We start from the raw sequence: 18,445 nt of genomic DNA on the forward strand, positions 1-18,445 counted from the left end.
CAGGCAAACGGGATGTGAGGACTGAATACAATTACAATGAAAGAGCTACTGTGCAGGGGCCAATCCCCAAGAATAAGACACATTTCAGTGGGGCTCTGATACATGATGAGTCCATCACTTTTTATCGTGGGTGATAATTGTGTAGTTTGAAGCTGACCACTGGGTTTGCTGGCTTTAGGGCTTTCCACGAGATTCAGGCCAAGATCAGTCACCAACGCCCTTCCAGGGGTCACCTAGCATAAACTACAGAGTAATCTGCAGTTGGCTGGCACCTGTGCTGGCTTGGAGACGACCAGGAGAAGACAAGTTGCAAACCAAGGCCAAGGGTCACTTAGCAAGAAATACAGGGCATACTGGGGCCATATGCTGCCAGTTTGGAGTTTATGAACCTTTGAGAGGTTTTAGGCAAGTCCTCTGCATGAGCCAACACAGGCCATTTGCGTGGAAAAGCCACCGGAAATGGCTCCGTTGGGCTCAAAAGTTGGGTGGGATAGAGTCTCAGGAAATCAATATGGCGTGTCCAACAATGTTAGCCAGATTAATGGAGACTCAGATATGGCACTTATGTGCCAGCTTTTTGTGGGAAGGGTCATTAAAGGGACAATGGCCTCTGACAGTAATCTTTCCAGAGAGAAACTACTGCTCCAAATCTTACTCCAAAACCAGACATTTCCATTCCTTCCCATATGTCCCTGGCACCTTTCTGCTGGAGTTCAGAGTGAGTAAATCCAAAGAAGTCCATGCCTGAGCCCTTTAAGAGGAATGTCTGTGACTCCAGTAGCCTATCATCTCATGTACCCACAGTCTTCACTGGCATTCACAGTCGGAAGTTATGGGTACTTCTTTTCCTGTCATTGCTACTTAGTGCTGGGAAACCTGGTGTTGGGCTTGGACTCCTTGCTTTTTTTTGTATTTATATATGTATGTATTTACATTTTTATTTGTTTTTGAGAGAGGCAGGGAGAGAGAGACGGGAACGTCGAGCTATTCCTGTGTGTGCCCAGGCTGGGGAACCTCCATGCTCTGAGACAACGCTCCAACCAATCAAGTTATCTAGCCAGGGCTTAATTTTTTCATTTTTCTTTGTTTTGTTTTGTTTTTGAGAGACAGAGAGAGGAAGGGAGAGAGAAGGGAGGGAGAAGGGAAACATTTATTTGTTTTTCCACTCAGTTGTGCATTCCTTGGTTGCTTCTTGTGTGTGCTCTGGCCAGAGATTGAACCTGCAACCTTGTCGTTTTGGGATGATGCTCTTAACCAACTGAGCTAATGGGCCAGGCCAGCCCTTGCTTTTTAGGGGGTAGACTACAGCAAAGGTGTTCATCCTAATTTTCAACTGCTGCACATGAAAGTGAGACTAATCCTTTCCACGTCCTTGTCCCTACTTCCAGTTTCTGTGTGGTCTCTTCCTTATATCCTGAGCTATAGGATTTCTGTTTAGCCATATTTCAGGTGGTTCTCAATGATGGTTGTTTTGTAGTTTATTTGTAATTTTGATCTTATTGTAGAAGAGTGCAAATACCACATTTTCCCTATATGTGTATTTATTTTTAAAATACATTTCTTTTAGACAACACATAACTGGCTCTTGCTTTTAAATTAACTCTAACAATTTTTGTCTTTTAATCGTTGAATTTAGACCATTGATATTCAAAATGATTATTGATAGATTGGATTAATACATACCATATTTGTCCTGTTTTGCATGTGGTCCTCATTTTCTTTTTTTCTATTTTTATTTCCTACTCTTTTTCTTGTGCTTATTTAAGTATTTTATGATTCATATTCCCTCCCTTCTTAGTGTATCATTATACATTTTTTACTCTTTTGAGTCATTGCCCTTGAATTCACAAAATATGTTTACAATTCAATCAAGTCCACTTTCAAATAATATTATACCACTTCATTGTGCAAGTGCTTTATAATAAGAAAAAATACTCCAAAACTTCTTTCCATTTCTTGTCATAATTCATTACAGTTATATATAAGTATACATATTTTATCTGTGTATCTATCTTATATGTGCACATATAATACATATATATTATATATATAGGCTTAGAAAATGAAATACATTGTTGCTATTATTAGTTTGAACAAACTTACTGTTATGGTATATTAAGAATGACAAGTAAATATTGTTATTTTTCTTCACTATTCCTTTTTTGATGTTTTCTGTTTTTTATGTAGATCTGAGTTTCTGAACTACATTGTTTCCCTTCTATCTGAAGAATTTTTAAACATTTTTTTTTTGCGCCTGACTGGGTGGTGGCGCAGTGAATAGAGTGTCAGACTGGGATGCAGAAGGACCGAGGTTCAAGACCCCGAGGTCACCAGCTTGAGCGCAGGCTCATCTGGTTTGAGCAAAAGCTCACAAGCTTGGACCCAAAGTCGCTGGCTTGAGCAAGGGGTTACTTGGTCAGCTGAAGGCCCACAGTCAAGGCACATATGAGAAAGCAATCAATGAACAACTAGTGTCACAATGAAAAACTGATGATTGATGCTTCTCATCTCTCTTCATTCCTGTCTGTCTGTCCCTATCTATCCTTCTCTCTGACTCTCTCTCTGTCTCTGTAAAAAAAATAAAAATAAAAAATAAAAATAAAAAAGACCAAAAAAAACCCCCATTTTTTTTGCAAGGTAGGTCTACTGGCAATAAATTCCCTCAATTTCTGTTTACTTTTGTAAATATCTTTATTTCTCTTTTACTTTTGAAGGATAATTTTACTGGGTACAGAATTCTAGGTGGCTGTTCTGTTTTCTCTCAGAATTTTAAATATCTAACTCTACTCTCTCCTTGCTTGCATGGTTTCTAAGAAGTTGGATGTTATTCTTATCTTTGCTCCTGTATAGGTAAAGGTGGGTTTCCTCCACTACTTCCCCCAACCCTGGGCTTCTTATAGAAAATTTTCCTTATTTTTTATTTTCTGTAGTTTGAAAATAAGGTCTAGGTGTAGTTTTATTTATTTTATTCTTTTCTTTTCTTTTATTTGCATTCAACTTGCAGATTTTTCTCTGCTTCCTGGATCTGTGGTTTGATATGTGGCATAATGTGTGGGAGATTCTCAGTTATACTTGTTTCAAATATTTATTTCTTTTTTCTCCTTCTGACATTTCCATTTTGCATGTTACAACTTATGTAGTTGCTCCACAATTTTACGGTATTCTGTTGTTTCGTTTTAAGTCTTTTTCTGTTTGCTTTTTGGAAGTTTCTATTGTGAGAGCCTCAAGTTCAGTGATTCTTTCAGTAGCCACACGCAGTCTACTAATAAACATCAAAGACAGTCTGCATTTATGTTACAGTGTTTTTAAAATTCTCTTTATTTCTTTCTTAGAATTTCCAAGTCTGCTTACATTGCTAATTATTCTCCTCTCCTCTCTACTCATCTATTAAAGCTTTTAGCATATTAATCATAGTTGTTTTAAATTTCTGTTCTGATCATTCAAACACCTCTGCTATATCTGAGTCTAGTTTTAATGCTAACTCTGCCTTTTTAAGCGCTTAGTATGTCTTGTAATTTTCATCATGTAGCCATACATGATGCACTAGGTAAAACGAGATTCTATAAATAATCCATTAATATTGTGGTTGTAAGATGTGTGGGCAGGGAACCAATCTACAGAGATATGATTAGGTTTCAGACTTTTAGTGAGTCTGTACCTCTTGTCTGTAAGCTTCACACATGTTCTCATTTCTCCCATTGCCTTACGTGGAAAAACATGGCTAAACGTTGGTTATTTCCCTTCTGCCAGTTCAGTTAGTTTCTGATAAAATTACCACAAGTTAGGTTCTGGTTAACTACTTTCTCCAGAGGGCAGAACACATTATGAGCAGAACTCACTGACACATTTTAAGTGGTTTCTTTACCCTCCCCCTTGCCAGAAGCACACGCAGATCTCCCCCCCCCCCATATTCACTGTGATAACCTGGTAGAACTCCAGGAGGTAAAATTCACAAAAGTATGCCCCTCTCCCTAGTAAATTGGGAGTCTTTATCGCTCAGACTTGTTCGTGCTGAGCTTCCAGCAATTCCTTAATTACAGTCCAGGCTTTCCTACCTCAGCGCTGATTTCCAGGACAGTTCAGTTTGTAGATTTCCAGTCTGTTAAATTGCAATTCTCTGTGCCTGCCTATCAGTCTCCAGTTCCTCAGGGTTGGGTGTGGAAGGCGACAGTTTGCTCTGCAACCTTATTTTTTCTGATGTATTCCTAAGACTTGATAATTTTTTAGTTTATTTGACTGTACACTTGTTAGGATGGAGTGGCTACTTCTAAGTTTGTACTGAAAACCAAAAGTTTTCATCAGCTATTTTTTAAAAACCTGAATTCTTATTTTTGCCTTTGGTGTCTCCTACAATTCCAATATAGTTAATACCACAATTAAAACTTAAATAAGTACTCAAGTTTTTATTATTTACTGGTATAGGAGAATTAGTAAGAAGAGTAATAGCGGTGAATTTCCTCCATTTTATTAACTTCTAGTTTTCTATGCCTCAATCAGTATCCCATTTGTTATTGACTTTTTTTTTTTTAGTTTTCTACTACCTTTCTTTAACTTAACTGTTCCCAGAAAAACAGACCCACCATCAATATATTCAAACACCTCAAATAATCTTTCAATTTTTTTTTTATAATTTTCATTAAAATATTCTTCCTGGAGAATACTGTTTTCTGTTCTAGTTTGTACATGGTTACATGATTATTGACTGGACCTGCTACGTACTGTCATCCTAAGATTCCCTTTCATCATCAACTGGAAAATTCCCGTGGCCTCTTTCCAGTGTTAGATCACCTATTTCCTGAACTCCCATTTTCCTCTTCTTGCTTTATCCACTGTTCTGATAGAGCACATCCTGCAGCAGCTTCCTAGGAAATGTCGTGGATGGTGACATTTTTATGAGTTGCCATGTCTAACAATTCCAGACTTATTAATTCAGACTTAATTGGTAATGTAGATGGGTATACAATTTTTTAAAGGCTTGAACAAATATATCACAAAGTGCTTTGCTTATTTATTTTCTTCTTTTCCAAGTGAGAGGAAGAGGAGAAATAGAGAGACAGATTCCTGCATGCACCCTGACTGAGATCCACCTAGCAAACCCCGTCTGGGCAGATGCTCGCTACCAAGCTATTTTTAGCACCTGAAGTCGAAGCTCCATGAAGCCATCTTCAGTGCCTGGGGCGATGTGCTTGAACTTATAGAGCCATGGCTGTGGAAGAGAAAGAGAGAAAGAGAGAGAGAAAAAAAGAAGGGGGAGAGGTGGAGAAGTAGATGATTGCTTCTCCTGTGTGCCCTGACCAGGAACTGAACCAGCGACATCCATATGCCAGGCCAACACTCTACCACTGAACCAATTGGCCAGGGCAGGGTATACATTTATTTTGTTAAAAATGAAATTAGAAGAATTCACTGTAGCCTTACCTTTTTTCTCAGTTTTGCTGTTTAGAAGTCTGGTAGTGGTCTGATGCCTAATTTTTTTTATGCATCTGATTTTTTTCTCACTTCAGATGTTCAGGGTCTTCTCTATATCCCCGGTTATTTTAAATTTCATAAGGATGGGCCCTGGCAAGTTGGTTCAGCAGTAGAGTATAGGCCGATGTGTGGAAGTCCTGAGTTCAATTTCCAGTCAGGGCCCACAAGAGAAGCAATCATCTGTTTCTCTACCTCTCCCCTTCCCTCTCTCTCTCTTTTTCCTCTCCCATAGTCATGGCTCAAACAATTTGAGCAGGTTGGCCCCTAGGGCTGAGGATGGCTCCATTCCCTTGCCTCAGGCATTATAATGGCCCAGTTGCCAAACAACGGAGCAGCAGCCCCAGATGGGCAGAGCATAGCCCTATAGGGGACTTGTGGGTGGATCCCTGTAAAAGCACATGTGGGAGTCTGCCTCTGCCTCCCCTTCTCTCACTTAATAATAATAATAATACATTTTATAAGGATGTATTTTAATATGGATCTTTTTCATTTATTTTTCTGGGGTCCTGTAGGGCCTTTTTAACTTGTAAATATGTGTCCATCCAGGATATTCATTCAATTAATTACATATGTCAGAAAAAATGACTCTGTCTCCATTTTGGGAAAATTATTGAGAAGGTGCCTGGGGTCACAAAGGACTTTTTGGTCAATGCCATGATTTTAATTTTAAGGTCCTTAGGTATAACTTGTGTAAGGTAAAATATGAGGCATTTTTTTTCCTGACTTTATAAGAAAGACTAAACAGAAGATAAGATAAAATTTTGATTAGAATAATTTGGCCATTAATAAAAAACATAGCTTTGTATCAAGGACAATATAGGGGAATGAGTAAGTTAATTGAGCATGAAATAGTCACAGCAGGCCAGATGCAGCCTGACCACAAAAAGTATGAATTCTAGGGCTACTTCTGTCCTCTATAGTATGGGCCATGATCGTGATCCACAGAGCAGCACCATTAGTTGTCTCATTCCGAGGTTTAGAAGCCTGACCACAAGTAGACTGTGCACTCCAGTGAGGTCTACAGTAAAAAACAATGTGAAATACTTTTACAGGAAACATTTCTTGCAGAAAAAAACAAACAAACTTATCTCCCATATTTTCACACTATCCAATTAGTTATTCTTTTTTGTTTGTTTGTTTTTATGATTTAACCTGGAAAGAGCTAGTTTGTTTTCCAGGTTTACAATTTCAAACTTAAATTGACAGAAATAATAGATAAATATGCCAGTTATATAATAGAGGCTTAAGTCGCACCTACTTGTCATTTATCTTGACAAAGCATGATGTTTCTATAGGGGTTTTACTTTGGTGAATTTGTGGATTAAATTGAATAATGAGCTCCTGAACAATGATCAACAAAGATCTGGTCAAATGTGGTTAATTCACATTGCCTCTCTACAGTGTCACAAGCAATGGCTGTAATATAACCATTAAAAAAAATGGCTAGAAAGAGAATCAAGCATTTACTGTTGAGCTGATCATTGCTGTAGGTGTACACTATTGCTGAATTATTTTAGGTAAAGTGTAGTACAGGATACATTTAATAACATCAGATAATAGCAACAATAGTGAAAATGTACACAAATATGAAAGAGGTTATTCAACAGAGTGTGACAAAAAAAATTTAAAGAAAATTATCCTAGTCCTACACTTATGAAGACAAGGAAGCCTTGGGAAAAGGCTAAATTATTTCATATTTATATGAGTAATTGAAAAACAACAGCTGCTGATGGATCATGATGAAACAAAGATAAGGCAGTTGGTGTTAAAGTGTATATCTGTAAGTAGTGTTCTACAAATTGTCAAACAATTATATTTTTGTTTTAATTTTATTTGCTTACTGATTTGAGAAAGAGAGAGAGAGAGAAACATTGATTTGTTGCTCCACTTTTGCATTCATTGGTTGATTCTTGTATGTCCCTTGATGGGGATTGAACCCACAATCTTGTCATATGGGGACTATGTTCTCTGGCCAGGGCATAACAAACAATTATTTAAAATATTTTGTTATACTTATATAATTATAACATAGAGAAAAAATACATGCACATCATTATAGAAACATAACATACAATTGTAGTTTCTCTTGATCTTCAGAAGAGAAACTATAATCTCACTTTATTGCAGATAATGCTTAATTATTAATTCTGAAGACATGAGTTCTGCTATATATTTGAGCAACTACATTAAAATAATGCATATCTTAGGCACAAAGTTTATTTTATATATATATATATGTAATGCTATGAATTAATAGAGATCTATATAAAATTAGTCTATTATTTCTGCATCAGGATTGTTTTTTATAGGATATATACTGCTCACAAAACTTAGGGAATATTTCAAAATGAATATGAAGTGATAAAATATCCCTTAATTTTTGTGAGCAGTATATTTCCACTGACATACAACTACTGAGAGACCTTTCTATTACATACAACTACCATCCATTTAAGTACCATTCTCTGAGTCAGTAGGACTGCATGCATTCTGGATCTTTGAAAAAGAGAGGATTGATACAGGTAGGGCCTTAGGGTGAGGCTCAGTATTGTCTTGTGGCAAGAGAGGGAATCACTCCTGCTACGTGGTGTGCAGGAGGAATCTTGTCTCTCCAGGGCCTCATCTGTAGGCAATGGTGGGGACTCAGCTGATTCTCACCAGTTTGACAGACTGATATCTAATTTTCTGTAGAGTTCCGGGAACTGGTTGATAAAATGGCACTTGTAATCAAGGTTCTCTCTAAGGTGGGCACCTGGGCAGCCACCCAATGTGGAAATCAGAAATTTACATTCCTTACACTTTTTTAATGTTCATCTGCGCAACAGCGTATTCTAAGCACCCATAGTAATGTTCATTCTATCCATAGGTGAAAAAAATTTCAAGTGAGGATGCCAATCAAGAAGCAATATGGAAATACCTTAAATAACAGTTCTATTTTCTTTTCTTTTTTTTTTTTTTTTGGTCAGATATTAGTTAATATTTTTTCATTACTATTTTAAAACTCTCTTATAACCTGGTTTTATGCACTTATTTTACTGTTCTTATTTAAGTTTTAAATGTATGAAATAATAAACTACTTCTCAGCATATCATTTATTTTTTTAATACTTAATATGGTCATTAGGGCAGAGAGCTACTTGTTAAATTATTTGAATTCCGCTGCTGTCTGTAGGTGGTGTCTCAGCAGATCAAAATGTTCTAACACATGTTGTTGGGCAGAGTCTGACTACTGAGTCGGCTCCTCTTCACATGGTTTCCTGCCTATACCTCTGTGATTTCCTCGGCCTCCTCTAATCATGCTCCACCACAGTCTCATTCTTTCATTTACCAGGCAGGTGGTGTTTATCTCTTTACATTGGCGATGCAAAGTAATCTTGATTTTTTTTTTGTTCATTTTCCAAACTAGTGTTTGAGATACAAGTGTCCTGCTTTCTTGACAGACTTCACTTTAGCTTTTAGAACACTTTTTACTTATTTCAGTGAAATCTGATGAAGATATTAAAACCTTTATCTCACATACCCAAAGGTTTTGGCCATGATTTGTAAGCCTGGCTACACAGACAATCATTTAGGGAGGAACATACACTAGGGTCACCCACTCTAAATATTCAGAGATTTTTATGCAAGTAGTTTAATTGGGGCCTTAGTTTGTTTGAGCTGCTATAACAAAAATACCATAACCTGTGTAGCTTATAAACTGCAAGAGAAATTTATTTCTTATAGTTTTGGAGGTAAAGGAGTCCATGATTAAGACACCAGGTAATTTACCATTTGTTGAAAGCAAACTTCCTGATTCATACACTATATTTTGGTTGCAACCTCACATAGTGGAAGAGGCAAAGTAGCTCTCTGGGTCTCTCTCATTACAAGTACACTAACACTAATCTCAAAGGTCCTGCCTCCTAATATCATCAAATTGGGTATTAAATTTTAGCATATAAATTGGAGGGGATAAAAACTCAGTCAATACCAGGATCCTATATCCTAACAGTTCCCAGTTGAAATTAAAATAAGCAGCTATAGTTGAAAAATATTGGATTATAGCAGGGGTCCCCAAACTTTTTACACAGAGGGCCAGTTCACTGTCCCTCAGACCATTGGAGGGCTGGACTATAAAAAAAAAACTATGGCTGATCAAGCAGTGGCGCAGTGGATAGAGCGACGGACTGGGATGCCGAGGACCCAGGTTCAAGACCCCGAGGTTACCAGCTTGAGCACGGGCTCATCTGGTTTGAGCAAAAGCTCACCAGCTTGGACCCAAGGTCACTGACTCAAGCAAGGTGTTACTTGGTCTGCTGAAGGCCCACGGTCAAGGCACATATGAGAAAGCAATCAATGAACAACTAAGGTGTCGCAATGCGCAACGAAAAACTAATGATTGATGCTTCTCATCTCTCTGTTCCTGTCTGTCTGTCCCTGTCTATCCCTCTCTCTGACTCTCTCTCTGTCTCTGTAAAAAAAAAAAAAAAAACAAAAAAAAAACTATGAACAAATCCCTATGCTCACTGCACATATCTTATTTTAAAGTAAAAAAACAAAACGGGAACAAATATAATATTTAAAATAAAGAACAAGTAAATTTAAATCAACAAACTGACCAGTATTTCAATGGGAACTATGGGCCTGCTTTTGGCTAATGAGATGGTCAATGTCCGGTTCCATATTTGTCACTGCTAGCTGTAACAAGTGATATGACGTGCTTCCAGAGCAGTGATGCATGCCTTCCGCATCACAGGAATTAGTACTGTACGTGAGCGATGCCACGCTTTGCGGTGCCACCGCATACAGTGCTCCAGGAGCACAGGATGCATCCACCAATGAAAGAGGTGCCCCTTCCAGAAGTGCAGCGGGGGCCGGATAAATGGCTTCAGGGGGCCGCATGCGGCCTGCAGGCCGTAGTTTGGGGACCCCTGGATTATAGTATAAATATAAGAGCCCTTTTGAAAGTCTTAACATTGACCTCTCCTGGAGACCTGTTATAAAAAAAACAGAAAATAAATTTAGATAATCAATGTAAAATGTTTAGCATAGTGTTTAGCACAAAATAAACACTCAGACAGGTTATGGTGATAATGATTTTTTTTTATAATTATAATAATCCTATTCTCTTTGTGGTAACAGATTTGTCTGTATGGTTTGAAGAGTCTTATGCTACAAAGTTATAGCATGGTAATATACTATACAATGATTAGTCATATGTTTCTCATTATCTTTCATATGTAAATATTATATGTATGAAGCAGTGTTTTGAGCATAGTGGGTTTTACAAGAATGACACCTATCTCTTGTCAAATATAGGGTGGTGGGTTCAAATGTTCCTCACCAAATCTAAATTCAATTCTAAATTTCTATGAGATTAATGCTGTTCTGTATTTGTCAAGATAGGAATTAGTAGACCTTGATTTAATATAATTTATGTTAACATAAGGTAAGGAAATTGAAGTGAAAGAAGATAAGTCACAAGTGAAGGAAAAGTTTATAGCAGGGACAAATAAAAGTATGTACAGGAAAGCAAATTAAGAATCCTTAATCAAGAGGTAATTTAAAAGCAGAATATACAGTTTTTCAGAGAACGTGGTAAAAAATTATTTGTGAATTGAACTTTAGATTTCTTTTGAAAATTAATCATAATGTTCAAAAGGAACCTGGTAAAATGTATTAGAATTTGTTAAATCAAGATATCGTTCATGATAAGCTAATATTTTTATTTATAGTTTACATTTAAAGACAGTATACTGAATCACTAAAATGGCATGAGCTTTCTACCTTCATGTCTGAGAATTCATATTTCTTTAAAATACAAGAAAGGATACTGGCCCTGGCTGGTTGACTCAGTGGTAGAGCGTAGGCCTGGAGTGCAGGAGTCCTGGGTTCGATTCCCGGCCAGGGCACACAGGAGAAGCGCCCATCTGCTTCTCCACCCCTCCCCCTCTCCTTCCTCTCTGTCTCTCTCTTCCCCTCCCTCAGCCAAGGCTCCACTGGAGCAGAGTTTGCCCGGGCGCTGAGGATGGCTCTGTGGCTTCTGTCTCAGGCGTTAGAATGGCTCTGATTGTGGCAGAGCGACAACCCAGATGGGCAGAGCATCGCCCCCTAGTGGGCATGCCGGGTGGATCCCGGTCAGGCACATGCGGGAGTCTGTTTGACTGCCTCCCCGTTTCCAGCTTCAGAAAAATACAAAAAAAAAAAAGGATACTTTTATTTACCATTGTTTAGTCATTTTATTCTTTCTCTACAGTAAAATTTACTGACATATAAACATAGTTAATCATCTTAGGGATATTTATTCTCAGAAAAGAAAGATGATATGGCCTAATAATTCAACGTATTTTAAAATTTTTATCTACCCAAAAAACAGAAATAAAGATAATATACCAAAGCTGCCACACAAAAGATTTAAGGTAGACATAAAGAAAAAAGAAATGACAGTGAATACAAAGTATAAAAAAGGAACACAAACAAGGTCAATAAATAGATCTTATCAGATTTGGTTATGCCTAGAATTTAGCAGATGGAAAATATAATTCTCTTTTAATGTACCAGTGCATTATCATTGATTCAGTCAGTTATTTTGAACACTTTGCATTTTTAAAAAAAGCTATATAAACATCTTTATGAAACAAAATCTTTTCTTATAAATAAATCAACCTCTAAAATAAGTCAAGGATGAAACATTTGAGCATTGTGTTAGCAGTCTTGAAGTCACACATGTTAAGATGATTTAAATAATTTCTGCTTTTCAACAGCATTTATTAAATATCCTTAACCTCTTACTCTTCTTAAACTGATAATTTACATAAAATGAGTATTCACAGACAAGTTCTTTATACACTTTGCATATTATATCTCTTTAGATAATAATAAAAGGATAAAACAGTGTATGAAGAGTGTCGGTGATCACATAAACAGAGCTGCCATCTTGTGGCTAACTCAACAATGGACCAGATATTGATGCTGCAAGTTATAACAAAATGCTATATTATAATATTTCTAACTCCAGATTAAGTAATAATGTTCACAAGAGTTTAAAATCTGTTTAAATTACTAAGTCCTGCCTTTTAAATTGAACATGAAAGTCATGTTCAATTCTCCTGAAGTTAATATTAACCAGATACTGTAACCTAACTTCTTAATGTGTAGGTTGGGAAACATTGGGAGCTGATTTCTCTAGTTTATTTAGCTCTAATGCTGATTTGTTTTGATAATAAAAATAATTAACCACAAAATTGGTGTAATAGAAATAATTGTGAAACAATTCAATATGCAATCATTTCAACTCCTGGGAAAGAAATAGTATGTAAGTATAGTAATAAATTTCATACGTACTGGGATTGAACTACAAAACATTTTTTACTTGAGCTTTAAAAATATTTGTATAGATTCTGTATTATTCATATTAAAAAGCATACATTAATGTAAATTTACTTAGAATAGAACCTAGATTCATTCCTGTATTTTTTTTTCCTCTTACATTAAGCTTCTTTGTGGCTGTTACAGGTAAAATATTTGTCTGTTCTCTGGAACTCACAAGTGTTTGCTGGCCATGTTAGTCAAAGAAATCTGAAAATGTAATAAGATATTATTGATAAACATTTTCTCTTTCAATAAAATTAGAAGTATTTTAAAAGTCTTGCAAAAATGTATGTTACCTTCTACATGGATATCATAATAATATATTAAAAATGATGCTATTCTTTCATTTCTCTTGCAGTCCTTTAATGTTTTAACCTTTTTCCGTTTAGGATTTTTTTTTTACATTATATATCAAGTTGGATTTTTTACTAATACAATTTTATGACAGCGGTAAGAATTTTTATTTCGTATCATCAGTGTTACATTATACATTCTCTATCTTATTTTTGGCTCTAACCCAGATGCATGTGCCGACTGATGTTGAAATGCCATTAGATTTTTCAAAAAGACAAACTGTTAGTAAAGCACTGAAAGCCCTGACCTTTCATCTCTTTGCTCTTTTTAAAGAAAATCTACCAGAGAATTGCTGAAAACTTTCTAACTTTCACTCATCATTAATTTCAAATGATTACTGCCCACTACATGGGAATATAAATTGTTTTTTGCTATGTATAAAGTATTAGACTAATTACATTGTTTCTTTATACATTATATGCTATATTTATCTGATATTTTCTTGAGAATATAGATGTAATTATTTAAAACTGAAATATAAATTTTATAAATGTAAATCATATAAATTCTCTCCTAATGAATTATAATAAAATTTAAAACTGACTTATGTATGGGGTAAAGATTTATTTATTATCGTAAGTCCATACTAATTTAAAATATTTCTGTTCTAGTTTCCTTCTCTCCTATTCTTTCTCTGGAAATTTAATTATATTCTATTAATTTTCTATATTGTATACAATTCAACATCTGCTTTTATATTTCGTAAGTGAACTCCCTTAAAACTTTATTGATGCATAGATTATGGTTGAGCTTTTGTAATATTAAAGCATTAAAATCAATATTCTTAAAAATATTTTTTTACATATTTTAATAACAGAAAACTAGGGTCCTTTACCAAGGTACTAACTAATTAATGAATCACATGAAGAATGTGAATATTTGATATACACAGGGCACTAAAAATGTTCTTATTTTCCAGTCTTTATCATGTTGTATGTCTATGTGACATGGTAGCACTCAAACAAATACAGAACAAAATAACAAAAGTTACAATCTATGTTTATTAAATCATCAGAATGTACATTTGTCTTAAGAATTAACTGAATAAGCCTGACCAGGTGGTAGTGCAGTGGATAGAGCAACGGACTGGGACATGGAGGACCCAGGTTCGAAACCCCAAGGTCTCCAGCTTGAGCGTGGGCACATCTGTTTTGAGCAAGGCTCACTAACTTGAGTGCCAGGTCTCTGGTTTGAGTGCCAGATCACTGGTTTGAACCCAAAGGTTGCTGGCTTAAAGCCCAAGGTTGCTGATTTGAGCCCAAGGTTGCTGGCTTGAGCAAGGGGTCACTAGCTCTGCTGTAGCCCCCCAGTCAAGGCACATATGAGAAAGCAATCAATGAACAACTAAGATGCTGCCACAAAGAATTGATGCTTCTCATCTCTCCCCTTTCTGTCTGTCTCTATCTGTCCTTCTCTCCATCTCTCTCTGTCTCTGTCACAAAAAAAATAAAAAAATATCTGAATGATATACATATCATCAGCATGCTTTCTACATGCAATAGATATAATCTAATTTTGCTACTTATCTTTCTCTGCATTAAATTTTTATATAATGTATGACATGGAGGAGAATATTTTATTTTATAAGTAATTTTCTGATGACATATTTTCTTAGCAATTACAATATCTTAGCTTTGTCATTTGTCCAGCAGACATACCATTGACATTCTTGTTGTCCAAATTAATCTTTTCTGATCTGTAATTCAATTTTATGTCATTTTGCATGGCAATGGATCTTTTACACACATTTCCGTCTAAACCGCCATGTTTTTAGACAGAAATAAATGAACAGTGTCTTTCACATTGGCCCAAAATACATTTTGACAAAGACTCTTTTTGAATCTAGATTGTTGCACTTAACTCATATGATTAAATTACAAATAATACAGGGTGGGGCAACAACTTCAGAAAAAGATCGCTAAGTCAGTCAATTTTATAAATCAAATTAATTTGCAACATTATTTTTTATTGAAATTTGAACAGTTTAAGATAATATTTCTTCCTTCATATTTTGAAAGCACTGGATTGATTCTGCCTTTGAAATTGCTCAAATGCTTTTAAAATAAATGCACTTGATCTTTTGCATAATAATAATATTAACCATCTTATATTTATGTACTACTTTCTAATTTTACATATTTTATACATTGCTTCATTTTATTTAATCCTATGTCACCTTTTTTTCCTGTAGATAGCATTATCATTATGATCTTATAAATGAAAGTTATTAACTTCCCAAAATTCTTACAGATAATAGGTGATACAGTAAGAATTAGAGGCTGGATGTTTTGAACTTGAATCTAAAAATCTTTCCCTAGATCACACACTAACTTGCTAGTAAGAGTAATAAAATAATCCCATCTATGTTCATGAAAGCCAGATCTTGAAAGGAAATTTTGAACATACGGTCTATGAAAAAATCTTTTCATATGTTTTCAACTTTTAAAACTCTCATTGAGTAGTGCAATAAAAATAATTTTCTATCATTGGAAATGTAGAGGAATTATAACCACTATTTACCCTGATTCCATTATTCAAAAGGACATGAACAAACATATGAGAATACAAGGGCACTGTTGGTGACCTCCTTTCTTTAAAGGTGGAGATGAATGAAACGAATTTCTCTCACTCTCCAGGTGGCTGTACTGTTTGCATGCTGAGCTGCACAGCTTTGAAAGGGTTTGCCCTGGGATATGACTGGGCTGGATTTAGAAGGAGCTGGTCATTGATTGCTAATTTTTGCATCTCACAGTTATGCCACTGACAGCTCCTTTTGGTGGGGAAAAACTTGGATGTATTTCAAGGTGATTGTAGTCTTGTCCCTCTGGCAGCAAGCTGCTGCAACCAGTTCAGTCCATTACCCTCCTTTCCCACTGGATTTACTCCTGGGGAGAAGTCTGGGGCTTTTGCAGAATAGAGGGTAAGGGATGGATAATTATTCCCCATTTGTGCTCAAAGAAAACAGAAGTATATTACCAAATAGGCTTAAGTTACTGAAATGGGTTTGACTATGGTTGCACTGACTTATAAATTACTCTTTGACAAAAGTTTGTTATTATTTTAGTGATTTTTGTGCTTTTAATATCTCATATTTTAAGCTTTATGACATAAAACTTGGCAATCCTATTTAACATTCAGAGAGTAAAATGCAATTTTACTTTTTTAATTTGTACTAGAAGATTTTAAAATACAGATGGCTGCTCTGACCAAAGTGGTTAAAAACTCCAGTGTACCATTGTCTACATTATAATTTTCCTCAACTTGACTTTCTTAATCCCATAGGCTAGTTCTGTAAAATCAATGCAAAGTAATTAGAAAATTTAACATTCTGGATGTTGTAATTAATCTTTTCCTTTAATATCCTTCTGTGGAATACCTTTTATACATATTGTTATTTAATAAGCATATTTTGAAAATAAAATTCCCACAGATCCAAATAATTAGTTATGTAAATTTCTCTTAGCATATTTGGGAGCAGTATTTTCAGTTTGCTTTCCTCCAGTAGCTCAATATCACTTTCACTCCCTTTTCAGCCAAAAACTGATAGTCAGAGATGAGCATTTCAATTTGCAGCTGACAGTTTAGGGTTAAGATGTGATTCCAGGTAACAGAAGCCAATGAGAGTACACCCAGTTGATGTTTGTGACATCATCTTCCAGTCGGAGTACACAGAACAGCTGAGGTAGCGTTCAGTTTCAGCCCCAGTGCCATTATGATGGATGTTTACATCTCTTCACTGAGAGCCAATTATCTCGCTTTTGTGTGAGGCCCAAGGATCACTCAGGCTGCCAGGCTGCACAGAGCACTGTTGGATCTAGCTGAATGAATTGTTTTCCCTGTCTCTGGTAAGAGCCTCTTCTGTTTTACCTTCTCTTTTAAAATAAAGGTAGATGTATGTAACAGAGGAAACAGGATAAGACACGGGTGTCCGGGAGAACAGGATTACTATCCAGTGAGCTTTGAATCAGAGAAATGCTTAGCATTATTAAAAGGAAGTATGGATTTGGCAAAATGAATTGAAAAAGAGCAAGCTAACGTGTACCTGGCAAACTATTTTGCAGTAGAAAATAAATGGCAGGCAAACAGCTTTTCCTTAGGAAAAGGAAAGTAAGTGCTTTTAGAGGATTATTTTGAAGGTGTTTTTAAAAATATATAGGCATATGAATACCATTCTGCTTCATATCTTTTTGTTTTACTGTTAGCAGCAAAGTGTACAGGTAGGAATGTTCAAACAAGTCGTATAGTTATAAATTTAAAATGAGTCAAAGTTTGTAATTGTTAAATGATAGTTCTTTGGGACAGTTTTCCAAAGTTGTATCTATTCAGGAAAACAGTATTTACCAAGTGAGCAAAGCTTTATCTTCTAAAATAAAGTTGTAGTTCTTTTAATTCACATTTAACATTTTTAAATAATGTTAGCAAATTGTTTAAAGGAACAGTGTGGGTTTTTTTTTCTGGAATTAAGAGCTGCTAAAATCATTTATAACATTGAGTGATTTTAAGTGCATAACAAAATACTATGTTTTCTGTGTCTGCATAATATTTAAGCCCTGAAAAGAAAGTTTTTAATTATTTAATAATTTATAAAAAGTAATATTTACACCTGAGGCTCCTTACAGTATTTTTACAAAACAAATATGTTGATAGGTGTTGAATTGCTATGAAGAGGTGACTGTATTTGACCGGGAGCCTGAAAATCAGCTATAATCAAAGCTTTTAATTGGCAGAATGTTCACATGCTACTAAATGAAGAATTTAAAAGCACTTTCAACTTTCAAATATTGGTATCACAATAAAGTAGTGGACTTTTTTTATTTTCAAGTTGAAGGTAGTTGTTGAAATGAAGACAAAAAAAGTGTAGATAGCTGTTATTTAATATGACACGTTCTCTTATTTTACCAGCATCTCTTCTAGGGTAATAAAACTTTGGAATAATGACTTGTCTATCAGGCTTCATTATGCTCAACTTCTGAGATCTCTTTTTAGTCTACATTAACATGGAGTATGTCCGTCTGTGTAAAGCAGTCATTTGGGTAATTAGAAATCAGGGTTTGAAGGTGCTGAAGTTGTTCCTGAAGGCAGCAGGCTTTTCTCAGCTCTGTCACGCTTCTCTGTCTTCTACTAGCCCAGTCCGTTTGGCAGTGCTTGACATTTCTGTTGTTCGATTTGTCTCCTCGTCAATTCAGCTGCAAGCAAAACTGATTTTATAGAAAGTGTCAGATATGTATTAATGGAATCTAAAGAATTGAGCTTTGTTGTCTCAGGCAAGACAA

At 35.6% G+C, this 18,445-nt stretch overlaps 1 protein-coding gene across 2 annotated transcripts in view; it reads left to right on the forward strand.

Moving 5' to 3' along the window:
* The window catches only part of MGAT4C (MGAT4 family member C), a 489,918-nt gene that overhangs the window by 200,070 nt on the left and 271,403 nt on the right, over positions 1-18,445 (forward strand). The window contains exon 1 of one of the 2 annotated variants that reach the window (XM_066365756.1): positions 16,901-17,017. The exons of the other annotated variant lie outside the window; for it this stretch is intronic. The gene's annotated coding sequence lies outside the window, so the exon portion shown is untranslated. Of the gene's footprint in view, positions 1-16,900; positions 17,018-18,445 lie in introns of those variants that run through there. 2 annotated transcript variants of the gene reach the window in all.

This window comes from Saccopteryx leptura, chromosome 2, assembly GCF_036850995.1.
Source record: "Saccopteryx leptura isolate mSacLep1 chromosome 2, mSacLep1_pri_phased_curated, whole genome shotgun sequence".
NCBI lineage: Eukaryota > Metazoa > Chordata > Mammalia > Chiroptera > Emballonuridae > Saccopteryx > Saccopteryx leptura.